Source organism: Geotrypetes seraphini, chromosome 6, assembly GCF_902459505.1.
Source record: "Geotrypetes seraphini chromosome 6, aGeoSer1.1, whole genome shotgun sequence".
Classification (NCBI taxonomy): domain Eukaryota; kingdom Metazoa; phylum Chordata; class Amphibia; order Gymnophiona; family Dermophiidae; genus Geotrypetes; species Geotrypetes seraphini.
Window position 1 is genome coordinate 230,287,745 of NC_047089.1, and position 23,125 is coordinate 230,310,869.

General features: G+C 42.1%; 1 protein-coding gene across 3 annotated transcripts in view; it reads left to right on the forward strand.

Moving 5' to 3' along the window:
• SON (SON DNA and RNA binding protein) overlaps positions 1 to 23,125 on the forward strand; it is a 168,944-nt gene that overhangs the window by 88,653 nt on the left and 57,166 nt on the right. The gene's annotated exons all lie outside the window — the stretch shown is intronic.

The window sequence follows — 23,125 nt, forward strand, 5'->3', positions numbered from 1 at the left end:
CAAAGAAATAACTGACTTTTGAAAAGTTAGGAACTTCTTCCTTCGCAATTGACTCTTGAGACATCAGAAAATATAAAAATTCTATCTCCCACAAATAACACATTTTTAGCTCTATAATAAAGTTTCAATATCGTTTCTTTATATTGCAGGAAAACAAATGAGACTAGAAGCATTGATCTACCAGAAATTTCCACTTCTGAAGACTCAAGGAGCCCAGAAACATCTTAAACATTTCTCCTCCTCTTCCATAGCTTCTGTCTCCACCTTAGAAAGATAGTATAACTTTTGCACAGGGGAAATATTTGAGTCTGAAAACTTCAAAACCGATATCAAAACTTTTTTAAAATGTTCCTTAGGCGCTAGAAACCTGGAAACCAGAAAGTTTAAGAACTTTAAATTCTTGTTTAAGTTCTCCAGGTTCTCTATTTTCTTTATTAATAAAGTCTTATTTCCCACCTTTTGAGCAATAAGATTTTTATCTTCAGTAGTCAATTTTTCCACTTTATCAGTTCTGGTTGAATGTTGTTGAAGGGTAGCCTCAAGATTTTGCAATTTAGTAAACGTGTTCTATGAAATAGCTGTGCAATTGGCGCACACCTTTTGAAGGTGCTCCATGGCTATCCAGAGTGCATTAATATCTACTGTCGGTGGCCTGAAGACCAACCTCTTCTGAGCTTCCCTACATCTCCACACGCTCACTACCACTAACGTCCAGCAGTGATTCATCTCCTGATGATGGCAGGACCTCTCTTAGCGCTGATGCTGCAGCTGTAATTACTTCTGAAGCATACCCAGAGGAGGAGGTGTTTCAAGTCCTCCTGGGCTCAACAAAGCTTTATTGTCTCTGTCAGGCCCCTTCCCTGGCCCAGCAGATGATTCACCCACAGTGGCAGTTTAACACACAGAAGAGGTAACAGGGACAGCCGGAGAGTTAACTCTGTTTGCCTTTTCATTTAGTCATTGGAATTAGAACTGAAGAAGTGGGAACTCTTTTCTGTGCATCCTGCTCTGATGCCATCTTGCCCTCCCTCTTCCTCTATCAAATGTCTATTTATTTATAAAATTTGATATACTGCCCATGAAACAGAGCAGTTTACAATGCATAACAAAGCATAAACAAACATTAAAAAAATGGCAGCATGTATCCCTCCCAGTACCAATTAGGTATCCAGAAAAGCTAAACTGAAATAGTATGCTTTGACTTCCTTAAATCTAGTCATATTTATTTCATTTCTCAGATACACAGGAAGAGAGTTCCAGAGTGTTGAGACCAAAAGCAAATATATATATATATATACAGAATGTCTAACAGAGTCCAGCTTTGCCCTAGATAATGGCGGTATAACAATACGGTTATGATCTTTCAAGGCTTGACCAGGAACATGAGAGGTCAAATGCTATGGTAAATGATAATAATTTACTAAACCAGCAAGAGCTACACTTTCAAACAAACAAAAGAATTCTTGTTTTCAAAAGGCCTTCAGAAGCGGCACTCAACCAAAAAGCTATTAGCGCTGAGTATTCACTGCTAAGCTTCTTCATTGGCCAAGCTTATTAATAAATCATTTGCAATCATAATTTTGAATTTAGCACTTATCTTAAACTGATGTCCATTGGACTGAGCTCTTTTGTAATCAGCCCAATAGATATATTCTGGACAACTTGTAAGTGATGAAGAGACCATTTAGAATTGAATTGGTATAATCAAGCTTAACTATAATTAAAACATGGAGTTACACCAACCTAGAGAGACACTCCAGGCACAGGAAGTACTCCAGATTTGTCATAGAAATGCACCACCTTTTGGCCTCACATCAGCTAATCTGGGATTCACAGAGGGGTAGATTTTCACACCATTTAACCAGGCAGGAGAGGCTGTTGCCCAGTTACATAGCACTGACCAGCCCTAGAACAGATATTAGAGAGTGTCGCAGAATATCTGCTGTAACCGCTGTAGCACTCTCCAGTTAATGTTGGGGTAGTCTGGGAACAGACCCAGAAGTTATCTGGGCACTGCCAATATTCAGGTCCAGTGCTCGGATAACTATCCAAGCAAATAGAACTGCACAAATAACAGTTCTAACTTTTTTACAAATAGTTATCCAGGTGCCAGTTGATATTCAGAGCCAGGCAAGACTCAGATATTGAGTGCCAGTTCCTGAATAAGGCCTAGCCCTGAAAATCTGTGTTGAATTCATCCCGTGGTGGTTGGCGCCTTAAAAATTGCTGACTGCCTCTAGCCATATATCAGGGGGAACAGCTCATTTACACAGATTTAGGGTACATGTGTTTCTTTGGACATTTGGCTGATAAAGAAAATATCTTGAGGAGAAATATAAAAATCAATGCGCACAAGGGTGTTGAAGTTACTAGGGTTCATCATAAACCATTTTGATTCCCAGCTGAGCCCATCATATGGTTGAAATTCATTGGAGCTCTGGTAGGCATGATTCAAATGAAAGCCTTTTTATTGCAATGGTGTCAGTAATCTAGTGTCCATAGTGGTAGAAATCCAAAGAACTCAACAGACATCAGCATGGAACATCTTGAAAACGTTGGGTTTCCTGGCCTCAACTGTACATATAACACCCCTGGTATGTTCAGAATGAGATAAGCTCATTGAACCTTACACAGTCAATAGACCAGTGTCTTGCAAATGTTTTGAAGCCACGGCTGAAGGGCCTCTGGACATGCACGGACGTCGACACGATGATGTCACGCGCTTGTGTGATGTTATCAAGTCATGCATGTGCGGATGCCCTCCATCCGGGGCCCTGAGCTTGGTAACCCTGGGAGGAGGGTTGGAGAGAGAAGCCGACGAGGAGGAGATGTGCAGGCACCAGCTGACTGCCTACAGAACTTGCTTCTCGCTGCTAGTGGCACATCCTGTAGGTAGTTGGCCATCGCCTCTCCTCATAGGTGTCTTGAGGCACACCTTGAATCTCACCATGGCACACAGTTTGCAATACACTGTAATAGACCTCGGCCATTCAGACTGCAGGATGTCATATCCGTCACAAAAGACCAGGGAGAGGATGAGTAACGGGGAAGGAGATGGGGCTGATAAGGGGACAAGAGACAGAAGATAGATGAATGGCAGGGGAAGGTATTATGTTCAGAGGAATAGAAATGTGGTTTTAGGGAGAGACAGAAGAGGGAATAGGTTGAGTGGGGAGGAGCAAGAGTGGAAGATGGAAATGTAGTAGTTTTCATTTTTATTAACTATTATGTATGTTTTTAAAATATATTTATGTAGAAAGCAAGATGTAACAAAACCTGGATCATTGTGATTTCTTTAGCAATCCAGCTGAGATAACTCTATTCTTTAACTGCAGCATGAATTTTCTTTCTGATTACTTTCTTAGCGTTAGCTCCACCATTCTGCACAAATGGGTGTTATGAATTCTACCAGTGACATCACCAGCATAAACCGAGTTGCCCCGTGTATTTTTCTCTACTTTCAGCAGGTGGTAGGTCATGCTGATGATGCTCCTGTCCCTGGCCTAGCTTCCTGCTCTGCTGGCTGTGCTGTACCTCATGATTGAGCCTAATGGCCACTCCCAAGTCACAGTCTCTGGACCGTACTTGGTTGAGCTCAGAACTTGGCTCTGAAGCCCTCAATTTAGTGCTACTGTGTGAAGCTTTGACTCGGTCTTGCATGGCCTTACCCAAGGGTTACAGATCCCTAACCCCCCACCCCCTTGCCAATTTACCTGTTTTTGTGTACCTCCTATGGGCTCCCCCTGCAGCTCCCAGGCTTTCCAATAGTGCTCGCTCCAGCAGCATATATACCAAATATAAATTCAGTTGGCCTGGCTAGCTGTATGCCCTTTGTCAAGGGATAATGCTATTATAAAGAGCTAAATGGAATTTCCTTCTACTGTAGGTGCAGGTGGCCCTGGAGGCAGCATGTCTCTGTTTGTGGATGGAGACCCATCTGCATGCCCTTTCAAGGACAATGTACAGGTGGAAGTTCTTAGTCACTCCCTGCTGGATTCAGGAGAGTGGATGCTGGGGCAGCAGGCCTTTCAGCTCATTCTGAATTGCTGAAGCCCTTCACAGTCTGATAATGGCATCCAGGATCAACTCTTCAGTGAAGGGAGCTGCCTCCCAGGGGATAGATGCCCTGGTTCAACTGTGGCTATTCAGATTCCCAATATTTTGGGGTTTCTGCAGTTAGGCCTGGATCGGGGGCTGGCTCAGCTCCCTCAGGGTCCAGGTGGTGGCTCAAGCCAGTTTTTGTGTGAAGGTGGCTTTGCATAGAGAGGTGGCTCATCTGCACCCTCCTCTACGTTCTTCTTTTTCTTTGTGGGCTCTTAATCTGGTAATCTAGGTGCTGTCTGAGGCTCCATTTGAGCCTCTGCATTTGGCTTCGCCAAGGGCCTTACTATCGAAGTAGTGTTTCTGGTAGCTGTCACTTCTGTTTGTAGAATCTCTGAGCTGCAGGAATTAATGTGTTTTGCCGGAACCCATATCTGTCCTTCACGGAGGACTTGGAGGTCCCTGTGTACTATCTCCAACTTTCTTCCAATAGTGATATCTCCATTCCATGTTGATCAGAAGGTCTACTTGCCTTCTTTTTTGGTGGAAGATTTGAATCCTGGGGATTGGATGCTTCATGTGGCAGATGTCCGGAGGATGCTGTAACAGTACCTGAGGAGGATGAATGAATTTAGTCTCTAGCCACCTCTTAGTGCTTTCCATAACTTTTGGAAGGGTCAGGCGGCCTCTAGGCCTCGATTACAAGGGATCAAGGTGGCTATTGAAACTGCCTAAATTGGCAAGAATCATCCAGTGCCTCAAGGGCTGAAAGCTCACTCTGCTAAGGCGCAGGCAGCCTGAGGACATTTGCAGGGCAGTGACTTTGGCTGAACTCCATTCACTTACTATGTGCTACAGGTTGGACATGTTAGCCAAAGTCCATTTGGACTCTGACACAGCTGCCGTTTGGGGGGGGGTGCCTTTTCTTCTCCCACCCAGTAGACTGCTTCAGTACATCCCATTTGTGCTGACACTAAGAAAGGAGAAATTATGTCTTGCTGGATAATTTTCTTCTCTCTAGTCAATAATACTGTTCTCAAATCCTTCCCATGGAAGACCTCAGCCTGGGGTTCTAGATGTGCTCTGTGCTTCCTTTTCAGTGTTTCAAATAAAAATTATTGTGTGATTGGCAGCTTTACAGGGTTCCCATGATATGGCTATATCTTGGTATATGCAGGGTAACGAGTGCCACTCTGTGTTGTTTTTCTCACTTGATTTTCATTGCACTTGGTGCAGCTGATGGGGAATGGATGTGTTACAAAGGTAACTTCTGCTGTTTGGGCATATGCATACTGGATTGTTCCAGGGAACACCTCTATTTATGCAGGTGATGCCACTGGCAGAATCCAGTTTTCTCTACCTCCACCTGCTGGCAGGAAGGGATAACACCCATTTGTATAGAACCATGTGGCTGACTAAAAAAAAAAAAAAAAAAGAAAATTATGCAGGAAAACATCATTTCTCCTTTTATTGTTACTACGATATTATAAACTGCTATGAACTGAAAAAGCTAGGTAGTATATCAAATGTTTAATAAACCAAATTTCCAATAGCAGATACACCTTTTAATTTATTCCTCTCCCCCTCCTACCCAGTTCTTTCCCTCCCTTTCTCTATAAACCCCTGAGGAGTAGCCTAGTGGTTAGTGCAGTGGCCTGAGAACCCCTGGGGAACTGGGTTTCATTCTCACTGCAGCTTCTTGTGACGCTGAGCAAGTCACTTAACCCTTCATTGCCCCAGGACCAAAAAATGTATCTGTATATAATAATGTAAACTGCTTTGATTGTAACTCCTGAAAGGCAGTATATCAAGTCCCCATCCCCTTTCCCTTAACCTCATTCATCATGCCCTATTTCTCTCTAACCAGTCACTATAGCCAAGGCTCCCATATCTCTTCTTGCCCACTCTTTCCTGTTTCTCCATGAGCCTCGGCATCTCCACCCTCTGCACCCTGTTCTCCTTATCCAGGATACTGGATTGTTGGTATGAACTTACATTTCACATCTTGATGCAACTAGTAAATGGTTTATCAACTTTTCATAGTTCTACTACTATTTATCATTTGTATAGCGCTGAAAGGCGTATGCAGCGCTGTACATTGAATATACAATGGACGGTCTCTCCTTAGAAGAACTGCTGTACCATTCACAGTATCATTTTTCAGTAGGTAAAGGTAGAAGGGCAGACCCAGTTGTTCCGACAACATCTATCCATATTCTTCTCAGTTGCTCTGGGGTAAGATACCATCTATAGGCTATCTTATAACTATTTTTCCTAATCAAAGTGGAAATTGAGAGCATTCTTGTCTATGGAAATACATTCTCTCATATGCCCTCACTTATGCATTTATAAAAATTAGATATATCACCCCTTTTGCTATACCTTGCTTACAAAATAGCTTTTCAGTCAACTGTGATCCCATGGCCAGGGCTCCAAACTCTGTATTCTGGTGCAAGAAATGTCTCAGTTGCACGTAGTCATAAAATCAGAGTGTGGTAAATCAAATTTTGCTTCAATGCATCAAAAGAACAGGGTGTCTCTTTCATAGCATTGCCAAAAACGTGTTGGACCTTTCTGTTCACATCTAGCAAAAACAACGCCTGTGTTGTCCATGGATGGGAATTAGAATTGTACCAATATAGGTTGTAATAGCTGTAAGGTGCAATTCACATTTTTTTGGTTTTTGTAACCCATCCCAAATTTTAAACATCTGTTTCGTAAAGGGATTACTAGTGTGTTTCCATCTATCTTGCTTATATGCTCATGGTAAGTAGTACAGTGGGAGGGGAAATGCATAGAATTATTCTATTTTCAATTATCTCTTGTTTTGGGGGGTTCTCTCTCCACTTCCACAATGTTTTTAAGATAGAACAATATTTTCAAGCCTCAGTTTGGAATCCTCAGGGCTCCATTCTCTGGTACAGAATCCCAAAGGCCACTCTTGGGGGTACGTTCTACCAAATAAAGTGAAAGAGCTTCCTCTCTTTTTGCTTTATTCACACCAATGGTATCTCCACAAATATAGCGGTCTTGGTAGGATATTCATCTTTATACATGCAATCCTCGCTAAATAAGAAACATAGTAATTCTGCAGTGTCCTGAGATCTTGAAATATTCTTGACATGATTCGGTAGTAGTTTACCTCTGCAAGCTTGTTAAGATTGTTGGTGATTCTTATCCCTGAGTGCCTTCAAGTGATTCTGGGCCCACCAAAAAGGAACACTTCCTTTGAAACAAGCCTGAGTCTGCTTTGACAGAGATATGTTCATGACCTTTGTTTTGACTTTCAGTCTGGTCACTGCCCCATAGCTTTGAATCTCTTCAGTCAAAGTTGAAAGGGGTACTTTGGGATTAGAGCGAGTCAATAGAATATCATTGGCAAATAGAACAATTTTATGTATATTTCCAATTCCCTGAATGGCAGAATTTAATCATATAGTGTATACAAGCAGCTCTAAAGAAAGAGCAAACTGTACTACTACTAATATTGCTATAGCGCTACTAGACATATGCAGCGCTGTACATCAAAACACAGAAGAGACAGTCCCTTACAATCTAGTCAAGACAGACAAACTGGATAAGAAGATGCATCGATACACTATGCTCAGAGGGAATGATGCTTAGAAAGTGGGTTGGAGTTTGGAATTGAAAGCATCTTCAAAGAAGTGGGCTCTGAGTCTGGATTTGAATACTGCCAGAGACAGAGCCTGACATAACGGTGTAGTAAGGTAGAAGGGATGGGGGTCTGAAGTTGGCTGTAGAGGAGAAGGGTTCAGATAAAAGAGACTTATCTGATGAGTGGAGTACCAGGGGGAGAGGAGGGGGGAAGATGAGAAAGGAGATACTGGAGAGCTGTGGAGTGAATACACTTCTAGGTCAGTAAGAGGAGCTTGAACTGTATGCGGAAACGTAGGGAGCCAGTGAAGTGACTTGAGAGGGGTAATGGCTTTGCGACATTGACTGGATGTGAGGTGTGCAGCAGAGTTCTGATCAGATTGAAGGAGAGAGAGAGATGGTTTAGTAGAAGTCCAGTGAGAAGCAGGTTGTAGTAGTCTAGGCGAGAGGTGATGAGGGTCTTGGCAGTGTACTCGGAAAGGATGGATCTGATTTTAGAGAAAGAAACAACAGGTTTTGCAGTCTGTTAGATAATTATTTATGTATTTAACAGTCATATCCCACTTAAAATCTAAGCAGGTTACAATAATACATATCTAAAAACAATCATAAACATAAAATCAAACATCTTTCATCTCGTAGATACTGATGCATTGAAGTAATGAGAATTATTTGATATGTGAAAGAGGAGAGAGATGAGTCAAAGATTACCCCCGATAGAGTACACAAAAACATCCCTGCATTATTCCTCATTCAAGCTCAAAACTCTGAATTAACTTTATGTATGTACAACTTTCTTATCCAGGTCATTAAGTTACATCCTAGATATCATATTTCTTTAAAGTATATAACAGAAATCCCCAGCACATGGTCAAATGCTTTTTGAACACCCACACTCGGTAACATAACTGGTATTTGCAGTTTGCCTTTCCATATTGAAAGCTGTTCAAGGGGGGCATATATGTCTCTTTTAAGCCTCTCTGCCAAAACTTTTGCCTATAATTTAACATCAATATTCAGCAAAGAGATTGGTCTATGGTAGCTCTTGAAAGTGACATAATTAACCTAAGGAGCAATTAGCACCCAAGTTATGCCTAGGAGATGATATGCTACCAATATTGGTCCCTGTGGGCCTGCACTAAAGAAGGAATGTGTTAAGATGGAAAATATATTATGATTTGTTGTAGGTAATAATTAGCAAAAATATAGCATTCTAGCATACAAAATAGATCTCTTTGGCAGCAAATTAATACAGAATATACCATATATACTCAAATATAAACTGAGATTTTGGGGCCAAAAAAATGGCCCCAAAATGGGGGTTTCTGCTTATATTTGGGTTATCGCCCACCCACCCCCCTCCCGGACTTGTTGCAGGCCTCCACCAGGCCTGGTGTATGACCTTGTGGGGTTGGCTGAGACAGGAGGGATTCCTCCTGTCCCAGCCAACTCTGCCAGTTTTCTTTACCTACCTCCCTCCCTCCCTCTCCTCCTGTGGACCTTTTTGAATCCCTGGTGATCCAGTGGTGGACAGGAGGGAGCTGTTCGCACTGAGCACCTCTGAATGGTCGCTTCGAGTTCACATGGCCCAGCAGTGTACTGAGCATGAGCGACCTTCCCTTGCTCCTGCCTGATGCTGAGCTCACTGGTCTGGGTGTCATTGTAGACAATATGATGAAACATTTCGCCCAATGTGTGGCAAGAGCCAAAAAAGCAAACAAGATGCTAGAAATTATTAAAAAATGGATGGTTAACAAGACTAAGAATATTATAATGCCTCTGTATCGCTCCATGGTGCAGCCTCACCTGGAGTTCAGTTCTAGTCTCCTTATCTCAAGAAAGATATAGTGGCACTAGAAAAGGTTCAAAGAAGAGTGACCAAGATGATAAAGGGGATGGAACTCCTCTCATATGAGGAAAGACTAAAAAGGTTATGGCTCTTCGGCTTGGAAAAGAGACGGCTGAGGGGAGATATGATTGAAGTCTACAAAATCTTGAGTGGAGTAGAACGGGTACAAGTGGATCGATTTTTCACTCTTTCAAAACTTATATGGACTAGGGAACACTTGATGAAGTTACAGGGAAATACTTTTAAAACCAATAGGAGGAAATATTTTTTCACTCAGAAAATAGTTAAGCTCTGGAACGCTTTGTCAGAGGTTGTGATAAGAGCGGAAAGCGTAGCTGGTTTTAAGAAGGGTTTGGACAATTTCCTGGAGGAAAAGCCCTTAGTCTGTTATTGAGAAAGATATGAGGGAAGCCACTGCTTGCCTAGATCGGTAACATGGAATGTTGCTACTCTGGATTTTGGCCACTGTGAGAATGGGCTATTGGACTTGATGGACCATTGGTCTGACCCAGCAAGGCTATTATTATGTTCTTATGTTCAGAGCCTGGCAGGGGAGGGAGGGGCGTACATTGCACAGATCCTGGCAGGGCACATGAATATTAACGTTCCCCCCCCCGGTCTTATATTTGAGTCAACCTTTTTTTGGGGGGGAAAAGGATACCTCATCTTATACTTGAATCGACTTAAATTCGAGTATATATGGTAAATAATATATCTCTGTTACAGTTCACTAATGATTTCTGAAAGTGAGTTCTCACACAAAATACCAACAAAACAGACTATGCAAATCACACACCAATTAGTGTAACAAATCTTTTGCCTTGCAAAGAAAGACTTATCTTCAAACCATAAGAATGATCCAGTCTCACTTTCCTGGGTAAACTGAACTCAATGGGATTATTCTACCACTTCAGGTAAGATGTAATTTTCCTTCTTAGCTCAAGCTGGCTTTGGGATGGTGAGCCAAGATTTTCACAGCAGGATGGTTATAAATGAGATGGACATTTCCTCTGCTCTAAGAATGTCAATGTCCAGCGGGAGCAAGTACAACTGTAAATCTCCTCTTCAGCTTTCAGCAGCACCTTGTAATCACTTCTACAGGGTCATCTCTGTTCCTTCAGACAGTCTTATATAGAAAACAGAAGGATTACAGCAAGAAAATAAAAGTGAGAAATATGGTCCAATAAACAAAGTCCAGTTAAAAAAATAAAATACTATGTTCATTTTATAGTTCATGGCACAGAATAAAAAGACTCGACATGGCCGTGTTTTGGCAATGACGCCTGCATCAGGAGTTGGAAATGCCTATAAAAGGAGCAACACATAAATAACAATCTGCTTAAACATAGAAACATGGTGGCAGATAAAGGCCAAATGGCTCATCCAGTCTGTCCATCCGCAGAAACCATTATCTCTTCTTCTCTCTAAGAGATCCCAGGCTTTCTTGAAATCGGACACAGTCTCTGTCTCCACCATTTCTACCAGGAGACTGTTCCACGCATCTACCACCCTTTCTGTAAAAAAAGTATTTCCTTAGATTACTCCTAAGCCTATAACCTCTTAACTTCATCCTATGCCCTCTCATTCTAGAGCTTCCTTTCAAATGAAAGAGACACGACTCATGCGCATTTACATCACTTAGGTATTTAAATGTCTATCATATCTCTACTCTTCTAACTTTCCTTCAAAGTATACAGATTGAGATCTTTAAGTCTGTCCCCATACGCCCTAGGATGAAGACCCCGCACCATTTTAATAGCCTTCCTTTCGACCGACTCCATCCTCTTTATATCTTTTTGAAGGTGCGGCTCCAGAATTGTACACAATATTCTACATGAGGTCTCACCAGAGTCTTATACAGGGGCATCAATACCTCCTTTTTCCTACTGGCCATACCTCTCCCTATGCATCCTAGCTTTTGCCATCACCTTTTCAACCTGTTTGGCCACCTTAAGATCATCACATACAATCACACCCAAGTCCTGATCTTCTTTTGTGCACATAAGTTCTTCATCCCCTAAACTGTACTTTCCTTCGGCCTTTTTAGTCCAAATGCATGACCTTGCATTTCTTAGCATTAAATTTTAGCTGCCAAATTTCAGACCATTCTTCAAGCTTTATCAGGTCTTTCTTTATGTTATTCACAACATCCAAGGTGTCTACTTTAGACTGACATCTTTAAGTCTGTCCCCAAACGCCCTATGACGAAAACCATGCACCATTTTAGTAGCCTTCCTCTTTGCCGACTCCATCCTTTTTATATCTTTTTGAAGGTGTGGCCTCCAGAATTGTACACAATATTCTAAATGAGGTCTCACCAGAGTTTTATAGAGGGGCATCAATACCTCCTTTTTACTACTGGCCATACCTCTCCCTATGCACCCTAGTATCCTTAGAACACAATTCAGACTCCTGGTCCAGGCACTAATACTAGGCCTATGAGACTACTGCAATATCATATACCTACCCTGTCCCGCTACCATGATAAAACAACTACAAACAGTGCAAAACACAGCCCTCAGACTGATAAACTCACTGAAGAAGTTCGACCACATCATCGCCGCATACCAAGACACACACTGGCTATCGATAGAAGCAAGAATACTTTTTAAATTCTACTGCATGCTCTTCAAAACCCTACATGGCAATGGACCATCCTACCTGAACACTCACCTAACTCAGAACAACTCTTCCAGACCAAGGAGAACTCAGACACCCCACACCCACCCCCCAATCAAAGGCATTCAGCGTAAAAAAATACATGACTACCTGCCACGCAACCAGCGAAACTAGACAGCCACATCTCCAATCTACTGATTTCAGCACCAAACTACAGAACCTTCAGGAGGGAAATAAAAACCAGGCTGTTCAATAAATATGTCAAGACAAACTCCTGATACAACCAATATCCTCACTCCATCACCAGACTCCAAATGTTACAACCAATAGCTTCCCTGTAATCTTCTGGAAATGACCAGAATCTCTTCCTTTTGTAATCTGCCTAGAACCGCAAAATATTGGCAGAATAAAAAAAACTATTATAATGTATCATTCGCAAAGAGGCAAATCTTACCTGACAGCCCTGCAGCAATATCGTTTATAAAAATGTTAAAAGGAATAGGCCAAAGAACAGAACCTTGAGGCACACCACTGGTAACATCCCTTTCCTCAGAGCGATCTCCATTGACCACTACCCTCTGTTGCCTTCCACTCAACCAGTTCTTGACCCAGTCCATCACTTTGGGACCCATTCCAAGGGCACTCAGTTTATTTATTAGACGTCTGTGTGGAACACTGTCAAAGGCTTTGCTAAAATCTAAATATACCACATCTAGCGCACTCCCTCTACCTAATTCTCTAGTCACCCAGTCAAAGAAATTGATCAGATTTGTCTAAGAAGACCTACCTTTAGTGAATCCATGTTTCCTCTGGTCCTGTAATCCACCAGATTCCAGAAACTTCACCATTTTCTTTTTTATTTGAAAATCTTTTTATATCAAACAAGGGGAAACAAAATATACAACTTTCACCCAAGACAAGAAATTCAAGAACATGACCCCAAACCCAACCAATCCCCCCCCCCACACACACACAGGACCATCCTGCCCAGTGGCCCCACTCCCCCCTGCCCCCATGCATCCCACAAGAAACAACATGCAACCCAAGTAAACATTCCAAAAAACCCCACCAAACTTCAGCTGATAGAGTATTCAAAATCTGACTGCGGCCTCTTAGACTCAGGACCTGCAAATAAGGAGTCCACACTTGAAGGAAAGCTATACGCTGCTTTCAGGAGCCTGCTACTGCTCTTGCCTATGTAGTTTATTCCTCCAGTACCAAATAGAAGGAGGCTGCTCAGAAAGCCAATAGGTTATAATACATTTTTCCCTACTACATAACCCTTACTAAGAAACAATTGTTCCCGGGCTGGATGCATATTGAACAAGGTAAAATGACAGAAGAGCATACCAGGCGCTGAGAGAGACTTTGGTGTTCAAAGTTGTACCCAAAAAGAGAGCCATTTTATTTTTTAAAAGCATTTCCCTGAATTTGCTTACCACAGAAGTCAGACTTACCAGCCTGTAATTCCCTACTTCTTCATTACTTCCACTTTTGTGGAGATGGACCACATCTGCCCTTCTCCAATCCTCTGATACCACTCCCGACTCTAGAGACTCATTAAAAAGGTCAGTCAGCGGAGCCACCAGAATTTCCCTAAGTTCCTTCAGCACTCTCGGATGTATACCAATCGTTTTGTCTACTTTTATTTTAGCTAGCTCCTCACAAACACAACCATCTGAAAATCAATCAGGGTCTACCACTCTTCCATCCCTATTTATGTTTGTCTTTCCAACTTTTCCAAGTTTTATTAAAAATTTGATAAAAATGCTTTTATAATGAATTCAAAGCGATGTACATTAAAATTGATCACATAGAAACATATAATGGACTAACTATAGATGTATATGAAAGAGAGGGGAAGAGGGTAGAACTACAATTTCTAAGAGAAAAGAACAATTAAGGGAGAATAACATTAAGGGGGGTGGGGTCCCACTCCCGGTGCTTCAGCTGTGAACACAAAACAGAAATATTTGTGAAACAATTCATCCTTTATCAGCTTCTATATATTTCTCTCCTTCACCTTTGAGTCTCAGTGCCATTTTTGCACTTCTTCCTATCACTAATATATCGAAAAAATGTCATCTCCCCTTTTTACCGTGTCAGCTATTTTTTTCCCATTTGCATCTTTGCTTTCCTGACTACAAGACCAACCTCTCTCAACTTTTCCAGATATTTTTGCTTGTCTTTCTCCTTCGGTGATTTTTTTGTAGTTTATGAAAGCTAACCTCTTATTCCTTACTTTCTCAGCTACTATTTTTGAGAACCAAAGCGACCTTCTTTTCCTCTTACTTTTATTTACTTGCCTCACAAAAAAGGTTTGTCGCTCTTACAATTACTCCTTTCAGTTTTGCCCAATGCATTTCCATTCCTTCCAGACGTTCCCATCCAGACAATTCCTTGACGTAATCCCCCATCTGAACAAAATGACTTTATTTTTAAAAGTCTAGAACCTCTGGTTTTGAATGAGCCCTCTCTATACCCATCTTAATATTAAATCGTAACATACAGTGATCACTGGATGCTAGATGATCATCCACTATAACATCAGAAACACTTTCCCCATTTGTAAGCACTAAGTCTAGTATGACCCCTTCCTGCGTGGGTTCCATTAACAATTGCTGGAACAGTTCTTGTAGAGAATCCAGGATAGCCCTACTTGTAGAAGACCCTGCAATAGGGATACCCCAATCAACATTCTGCATGTTAAAATCACCTATTAGCAAGACTTCCCCTTTTTTAGATGTATTCTGAATGTCTACTATTAAATTTCTGTCCACTTTTTCCGTCTGTGAAGGAGGCCTGTATATCACACCAATGAAAAGATATTCACCATTCCCTCTTTCCAAATTGATCCACAGTGCCTCTTCTTTGCTCTGCAGATCCTGCAGTTGTGTGGCTTTAATATGATCTGTAACATATAACGCTACTCCCCCTCCTTTTCTTCCTACCCTGTCTTTCCTGAACAGATTATAGCCTGGTATAACTACTTCCCAGTCATGGTTCTCCATGAACCATGTTTCCTTGATCGCCACTATATCCAACTCATCTTCTTCCATCACAGCTTCTAGATTTAGAATCTTGTTTCCCATACTTCGAGCATTAGTATATACTACTTTCCAGACATTGCCCCCCTTTTCCCAGCCGTGTAGAGATATTCAGTGATTTACTTACCTGGGGGCTTTGATCACCTTGCCCCATCACTTCTAGTTTAAAGCCCTCTTCAGCGGATTAGCCGGCCTGCTGCCAAAGACCTTCTTTGATAGATGCACACCATCCCTACTCAGCAGCCCTTGAAAAATCATCCCATGGTACAGGTAACCAAAATGCTCTAGACCACTGTTCTTCAACCGCTGGTCCGCGGATCGGTGCCGGTCCGCAGAGGGCCGGCGAGATCGACGCGGTTAAATTTCCCGTCGGTATCTCTTCCCCTTTATCTTCCAGGGCTTAGGATCGGCTGCAGACAACAAAAAGAAACACAGAAGCCGCGGGACTTTTCCTCTTGCCTGCATCGCTATAGGCTCTGCCGATCCTGATCCCACCCCCCTCTGAAGTGACTTCCTGTGTTTGAGGGGCAGGATTGAGATCGGCAGAGCTTATAGCGAATAGCAATGCAGGCAAGAGGAAAAGTCCCGCAGCTTCTGTCTTCGTTTAGAGTTCTGGGCAAGGGAACTGTAAGTAAACTGTTAAGAACCCAGCTGCTTCCAATTTAGTGTCAGTTATGGTGAGACCAGCCATTGTGACACTGGAGTCACTCGGGGGCCAGCAGCAAAGGGAGGGAATAAGATATGCTGGATTCCCACGTGTTGTGGGAAGGGGATGGTAGGGGTGGGGGGGATTGGTGTGACAGAAGGGAGATGGTGGATCCCCTTGGGAGAGGATAGCTATTGGAACTAGGTGGGAGTTGGAAGAATAGGGACACAAAGGCAGATACTGGACCTTGCAGGGGGCAGAGAGACATGGAAAATACTGAACAGGAGGGTGGACATGGGTAGAAGGAGTAGGGAGACAGAGGGGATATGCTGGACATGATAAAGGGGGAATAAGGAGACAAGGAGAAGATGCTGAATAAGGAATGGCGGGAGTAGGGTGATGGAAGGTATCTGCTGGATTAAGATGGGGAAAAGAGGGGAGGTACTGGAACACGTTCAATATAAAATCATAACTGAGGCTTGTGCGGATGGGATCAGATGGTTTGCAGGAACCGAGCTTGCGGAGACGGGGCGGAAATGTGTTGGTTTTTTTTTATTTCAGTCTTAGTAGTTTGCCGGTCCACAAAATAATTCTTTTATTTCTGCCGGTCCACGGGTATAAAAAGGTTGAAAAACACTGCTCTAGACGGCACCATCCACGTAGCCATGCATTCATCTCTAGGATACGAGCTTCTCTACCCTAGCCTTTCCACTCGACAGAGCATAAAAAATATTTACAAATCAAATATAAATGTAAAAATCTTAAATAGATATATACTGGTAGTAAATTAATAAAATGATTAAATAGCAATAATGATACAAACTGAAAATTGATTAAATTGGTGGTTGGACATAAAATCTCAAAGTTATATAAATATAAAGATCACATATTAATGAAACAGATTTCCCTTAAAACAGGGGTGTCAAAGTCCCTCCTCGAGGGCCACAATCCAGTCGGGTTTTCAGGATTTCCCCAATGAATATGTATGAGATCTAGTTGCATGCACTGCTTTCATTGTATGCTAATAGATCTCATACATATTCATTGGGGAAATCCTGAAAACCCAACTGGATTACGGCCCTCAAGGGGGTACTTTGACACCCCTGCCTTAAAAAAAAAGAGACAGTTCAAATAATATTTCTCAATAAAACTGAGTAAGTTTAGGCTATAATGAATTATGAACCTCATAATGAGGTAAGCATTTTAATCTAACATTATATCCAAATATGACTAGACAAAAGACATTAGTTGTAATGGAAACTCATGAAAAGGTATAAATAATACATGTCTAAATACAACATATGGCTGTGAAAGCAAAACAGGAACAGCAAGGCTAGTAAACATATCTAAAAATGTTTTTATCACTGAAATAATGTGATGAACTATTATTGCAGTCAAACCAGACTGCTACAAGTTTCAAGTTTTAATTAAAATGTGATTAAAATGCTTCTAAACCTTCTCAATGTACAAAATTAAAAATACAGTAAAACCTTGGTTTGCGAGCAAAATTTGTTCCGAAAACATCCAAAACACTCGTTATAGCAAAGCAAATTTTCCCCATAAGGAATAATGGAAACGCAGACAATTCATTCCATAACCCAAAAACTTTAATACAAAATACTGTATGTACTTGTATTGCAGGACCTTGCTTGTTTAGAACAGTCACTACACTCCTGCAGTGTCAGAGAGAGAACCCCCATTGGCTCAATTGATGTTTCTATACTGTATTTACTTGTATTGCAAGACCTTGCTTGTTTATCAAGTTAAAATCGAGTAAAATGTTTTGCTTGTCTTACAAAACACTTGCATACCAAGTTACTTGCAATCCAAGGTTTTACTGTGGTTACAAAAATTAGCATGTACAAACTATTTTGATAAAATTACAAACTAATTACAGACAGACAAACAGAACCAATAGGTGAGAAGGGGACAAGTACAATTGCGATAGAATAGAAAACAAAAAAAGGGAAAACCAAAGTGGATGGGGCTAGGAAAGAAAGAAAAAAAGAGAGATGAGAAGGCGAAGGATGTCTAATCAGTATTCGTCAGATCCTACTTCAAGGAATTATAAATCGAAGGCGTCTTTTTTTTTTTTTTTTATTCATCACATTTCTTATTAACAGTCAAGTATAATAACAACTTGAATCAGATCCATTATTTCCAAAAAGAAAGAAAGAAAAGGAAAAAGAAATATCTATTCATTTATATAGACCACGAATAGATCGGAGAAGGTTATCATGCCGCTGTACTGGGCCATGGCACGCCCTCACCTGGAATACTGCGTCCAGCACTGGTCGCTGTACATGAAGAAGGACAAGGTACTACTCGAAAGGATCCATAGAAGAGTGACTAAAATGGTAAAGGGGCTGGAGGAGTTGCTGTACAGCAAGAGATTAGAGAAACTGGGACTCTTCTCCCTTGAAAAGAAAAGACTGAGAGGGGACATGATTGAAGCATTCAAGATAATGAAGGGAACAGACTTAGTAGATAAAGACAGGTTGTTCACCCTCTCCAAGGTAGAGAGAACGAGAGGGCACTCTCTAAAGGGGATAGATTCCGTACAAACGTAAGGAAGTTCTTCTTCACCCAGAGAATGGTAGAAAACGAACGCTCTTCCGGAGTCTGTTTTAGGGGAAAACACTCTCCAGGGATTCAAGACAAAGTTAGACAAGTTCCTGCTGAACCAGAACGTACGCAGGTAAGGCTAGTCTCAGGGCACTGGTATTTGACCTAGGGGCCACCGCGGGAGTGGACTGCTGGGCACGATGGACCTCAGGTCTGACCCAACGGAGGCATTGCTTATGTTCTTATAATGTGTTTACATGATGGAAAAGTGTTAATGTCAGCAAAAAAAAAACCAAGAGTAGATAAAGTGCTTCAAAACAATGAGTCAAGACTCAGTAAAACGTGTGCAAAAACTGGGAGGGCAAATGGTATGAAGTTCATGACTGTAACAATAGTACATGGACCAGTAAGAAAGAATTCTCTCCTCTTCCCTGTTTCATCAGCTCGCAAACTCCTCTCTCTCCTTTTCCGCTGAGATCCAACAAACCTGTCACTTCCTCCTCTATGGTATTACCAAAATCTGACCTCTCCGAACACACTAGCAAAACCCTTATCCACACTCTCAACACTTCATGCTTAGACTATTACAACGTACTTCTCTCAGGTCTCCCGCGCATCCGTCTCTCACCCCGTCAATCTATTCAAAATGCTGCTGCATGACTCATTCCATGAGAGCCGCTTTGCTCACATTACCCCTCTCCTCAAGTCATTTCATTGGCTCCCCATCCATTTCCAAATACAGTTCAAACTCCTCTTACTGACTTACAAGTGCATTCACTCTGTAGCCTCTCAATATCTCTTCTCACTTATCTTCCCCTATGCTCTCCCCCTCCCCCCGTGAACTCCGTTATCTGTACCTTTCTCCTCCACTGCCAACTCCAGACTAGAAGTCTGCACGGGAACGGGAATCCCGCGGGTCCCGCGGGAATCCCCCCTAACCCACAGGACTCTCATGGGGACTCCCACGGGGACCCCCCTCTAGCCAATGGGACTACCATGGGGATGGAAGGCTTTGGAAGCAGGGTTCGTCCATAATATATAATGGACATGTCAGCCTTAGTAAAAGAGGGGGTTTATAAGTTAATTACCTGAACAGAAAACAAAAAAAGGGTTCCACGAAAGAGATTTCACAAGGAAAACAGCAGCGCAAACACAAAAGAAACTGTGGAATTGATGATCCTGTCAGAAGTAATTGCTGCTTTTTATGGGGACGGGCGGGGATGGAGGTAATTCCTTGCGGGGATGGGTGAGGACGGAGAGGATCCTGATGGGGATGGGTGGGGATGGAGAGGATCCTGGTGGGGACGGAGAGGATCCTGGCGGGGACAGGTGGGGATGGGTGGGATTTCTGGCCCCGCGCAACTCTCTACTCCAGACTCCATACCTTCTGTCTTGCCACACCATATGCCTGGAACAGGCTGCCAGAATCAATATGTCATGCTCAAGCTAAAAGCCCACTTCTTTGAAGCTGCTTTCAACTGTTAACTCCCACTCACTGTCAGATAGCTATACCCACTGTATCATCCCTTCTACCAGAATCTTCCTAATCCCGAGATGTCCTGTCTGTCTGTCCAAATTAGATTGTAAGCTCTTCTGAGTAGGGACCGTCTGTTGAATGCTTAATGTACAGCGCTGTGTACACCTCCCAGTGCTATAGAAAGGATAAATAGTAGTAGTAGAAGTAACTGATAGACTGGACCACTGATAAATGATCAATGGTCCATGTGTGACGTTAATCTAAGAGAACCAAATAAATAATTTTTAAAAGTCCTTATGCATCAAGGTGTATAAAAGTGCTTACTTATTTCCCTGAAGGAAGGAGGTGGAGAAAAGGGAATATGAGGGGCTGCTGAAAAGTTCTCAGCCCAACCAATCAAGTTGAAGCAGTCTTCATCAAGGGTTGTACATTTAGGGGCTGATTCTATAAAGGGCGCCTAACTTAATTGGCAAAATACCCTTAACAGCCTCAATAATTGGTTAAAAAAAATTTAATTGGGTGATAGGTGCCTATCTGTTTATATAAAAAATTGGCGCCTATTGCAGTGCGCTTAGTGGTGCCTATAACACCTAGTTGGGCGTTTCTAAGGGCAAAGCATGAATTAGGTGCCGCTAAGCACAATCCTTCAAAACCTTTGCCACCTGAAATGTAGGCCTTTAAAAATTTTGCCTACATTTCAGGTGCCTAAGTTTTTACATAGGCGCCGCGAGCTACGATTCTGTAAATGGCGCCTAAGTGTGACTGACATGTAGCTGGCGCCTTTTTTTTAGACGCTGGCCAATTTAGGCACCATTATAGAATCAGCCTCTTAGTCTAGCAATTTTCTACTCTTTTTTTCTATATTTTTTTGACAAAACGAAAAAAGTGGAAAATCACTGGACTGAGTTTTATAGCCCTTGAAATGGAGACTGTCCCAACTTTGTTGATTGTACTGAGAATTTTTCAGCGACCCCCCCCCTTGTAAAGAGAGGGGAAAAAGAGAGGAGAGGAGGGGGTGGAGAAAACAAGAGGGGAGGGGATGGGGAAGGAAGGAAGGAAGAAAAATGAGGAAAGACAAGGAAATGAGGAAAATAAGGCGATTAAATAACACTGCACAAAACATCTATCTAGACCCAGAATGTTAAAGGTATTGTTTCACAAAAAATGTCTATACTATAGTCTATTTCTTGATTAAAGTCTATAAGGTTGAACAGTGTTAAATTTAAGAATGAGATGCTGTTCTGCTTGTAGCAGAATTTGCCAATGTCTTAAACTTTTACAAAGCTGCGCTAGCGGTTTTAGCGTGCACACTAGACGCTAACGTCAGCATTGAGCTGGCGTTAGTTCTAGCTGCGTAGTGTGAGTTTAGCGCGCACTAAAATTCTGCATGTGCTAAAAATGCTATTGCAGCTTTGTAAAAGGAGCCCTAAATCCATGTCATGCTGTCATTCAATGTTGGACAAGAGGTGCACTTATAAGGCGTCTATTACTATATATCAGGGGTCTCAAAGTCCCTCCTTGAGGGCCGCAATCCAGTCGGGTTTTCAGGATTTCCCCAATGACTAAGCATGAGATCTATGTGCATGCACTGCTTTCAATGCATATTCGTTGGGGAAATCCTGAAATCCCGACTGGATTGCGGCCCTCGAGGAGGGACTTTGAGATCCCTGCTATATATACTCGAATACAAGCTGAGATTTTTGTGCCCAAAAATGGGGATCTCGGTTTATATTTGAGCTACCACCCGACCAATGGTGCAGCTGTCCTCCATTCAACTCCCGATGACCAATCTCAGAGCTGTGATAGAAACCTCTACCACTTCACTTGTCATTCCAATTTCTAGACCACTTATAAATATGTTAAGTAGCACCGGTCCCAGTACAGATTCCTGCAGCAGTCTACTTTTTAACCTCCTCCATTGAGAAAAATGACCATTTAACCCTACTCTCTGTTTTCTATCCGATAACCAATTCCTAATCCACAACAGAACATTGCTTCCTATCCCATGCCTTTCAATTTTCTCAGGAGTCTCTCATGAGGAACTTTGTGAAAAGCTTTCTGAAAGTATAGATACACTGCATCAACCAACTCACCTTTATCCACATCTTCAAAGAAATGAAGCAAATCGGTGAGGCAAGACCTCCCTAGGCTGAACCCATGAAGTCTCAGTCCCTTTAAACCAGTGGTCTCAAACTCAAACCCTTTGCAGGACCACATTTTGGATTTGTAGGTACTTGGAGGGCCGCAGAAAAAATAATCTTATTAAAGAAATTACAATTTTGCATGAGGTAAAACTTTTTATAGTTTATAAATCTCCCCCCCCAAAGGCCTGCATGTTCCCCCCTTCTTGCAGCATCCTCCAGCTTCCCCCCTGGCCTCCCAGTCTTAGTTTCAGCTAATTACCGCAGTCTGCAGAGAGGATTGCCGGTACTGTAGCGATCCTTGCAGGCTGCCATCGGCCTCCGCAGCACGTTCCCTCTGCCGCGGTCCCGCCCTTCCTCTGATGTCAGGGGCAGGATCGCAGCAGAGGGAACATGCTGCTGAGGATGACAGCAGCCTGCAAGGATCGCTACAGTACCGGCAATCCTCTCTGCAGGGCATCACTAGTACAGACAGCACTAGTACAGACTGTGGGCCGCAAAATAGTACCTGGTGAGCCGCATGTGTCCCCCGGGCCGTGAGTTAAAGACCACTGCTTTAAACCATGTTTGCCTACATGTTGTGTAATTTTATTTTTTATAATAGTTTCTACTATTTTAACTGCCACTGAAGTCAGGATTAATGGTCTTTAATTTCCTGGATCACTTCTGGAACATTTTTTTTTTTTAAATCGGCATTACATTGGTCACCCTCCAATCTTCAGGTAGTATGGATAATTTTAGCGACAGGTTACAGATCACTAACATCAGAGCAGCAATTTCATATCTGAGCCCTGGGATGTATACCATTCGGTCCAGGTGATTTATCATTCCTTAACTTGTTTATTTGGCTCAGTACATCTTCCAAGTTCACCAAGATTTCTTTCAGTTCCTCTGCATTATCACACTTGAAAATAATTTCTGGTTCAGGTACACACAACAATTTATATACAAGTTGAAAGAGGTGGTGTCTGCACATCGATGTGATTATATGTGAAGCTTTTTTGCCAATGAATTAATATGAGCCTATCCATTTGAAGTGCCAGTCTTTGAATTTATGGTTTTGTGATCTGTTAATCTGAGGCTTTTTTCTCCACTGTGAAAGTGTGTAAGTATGTGTGAGCTTTG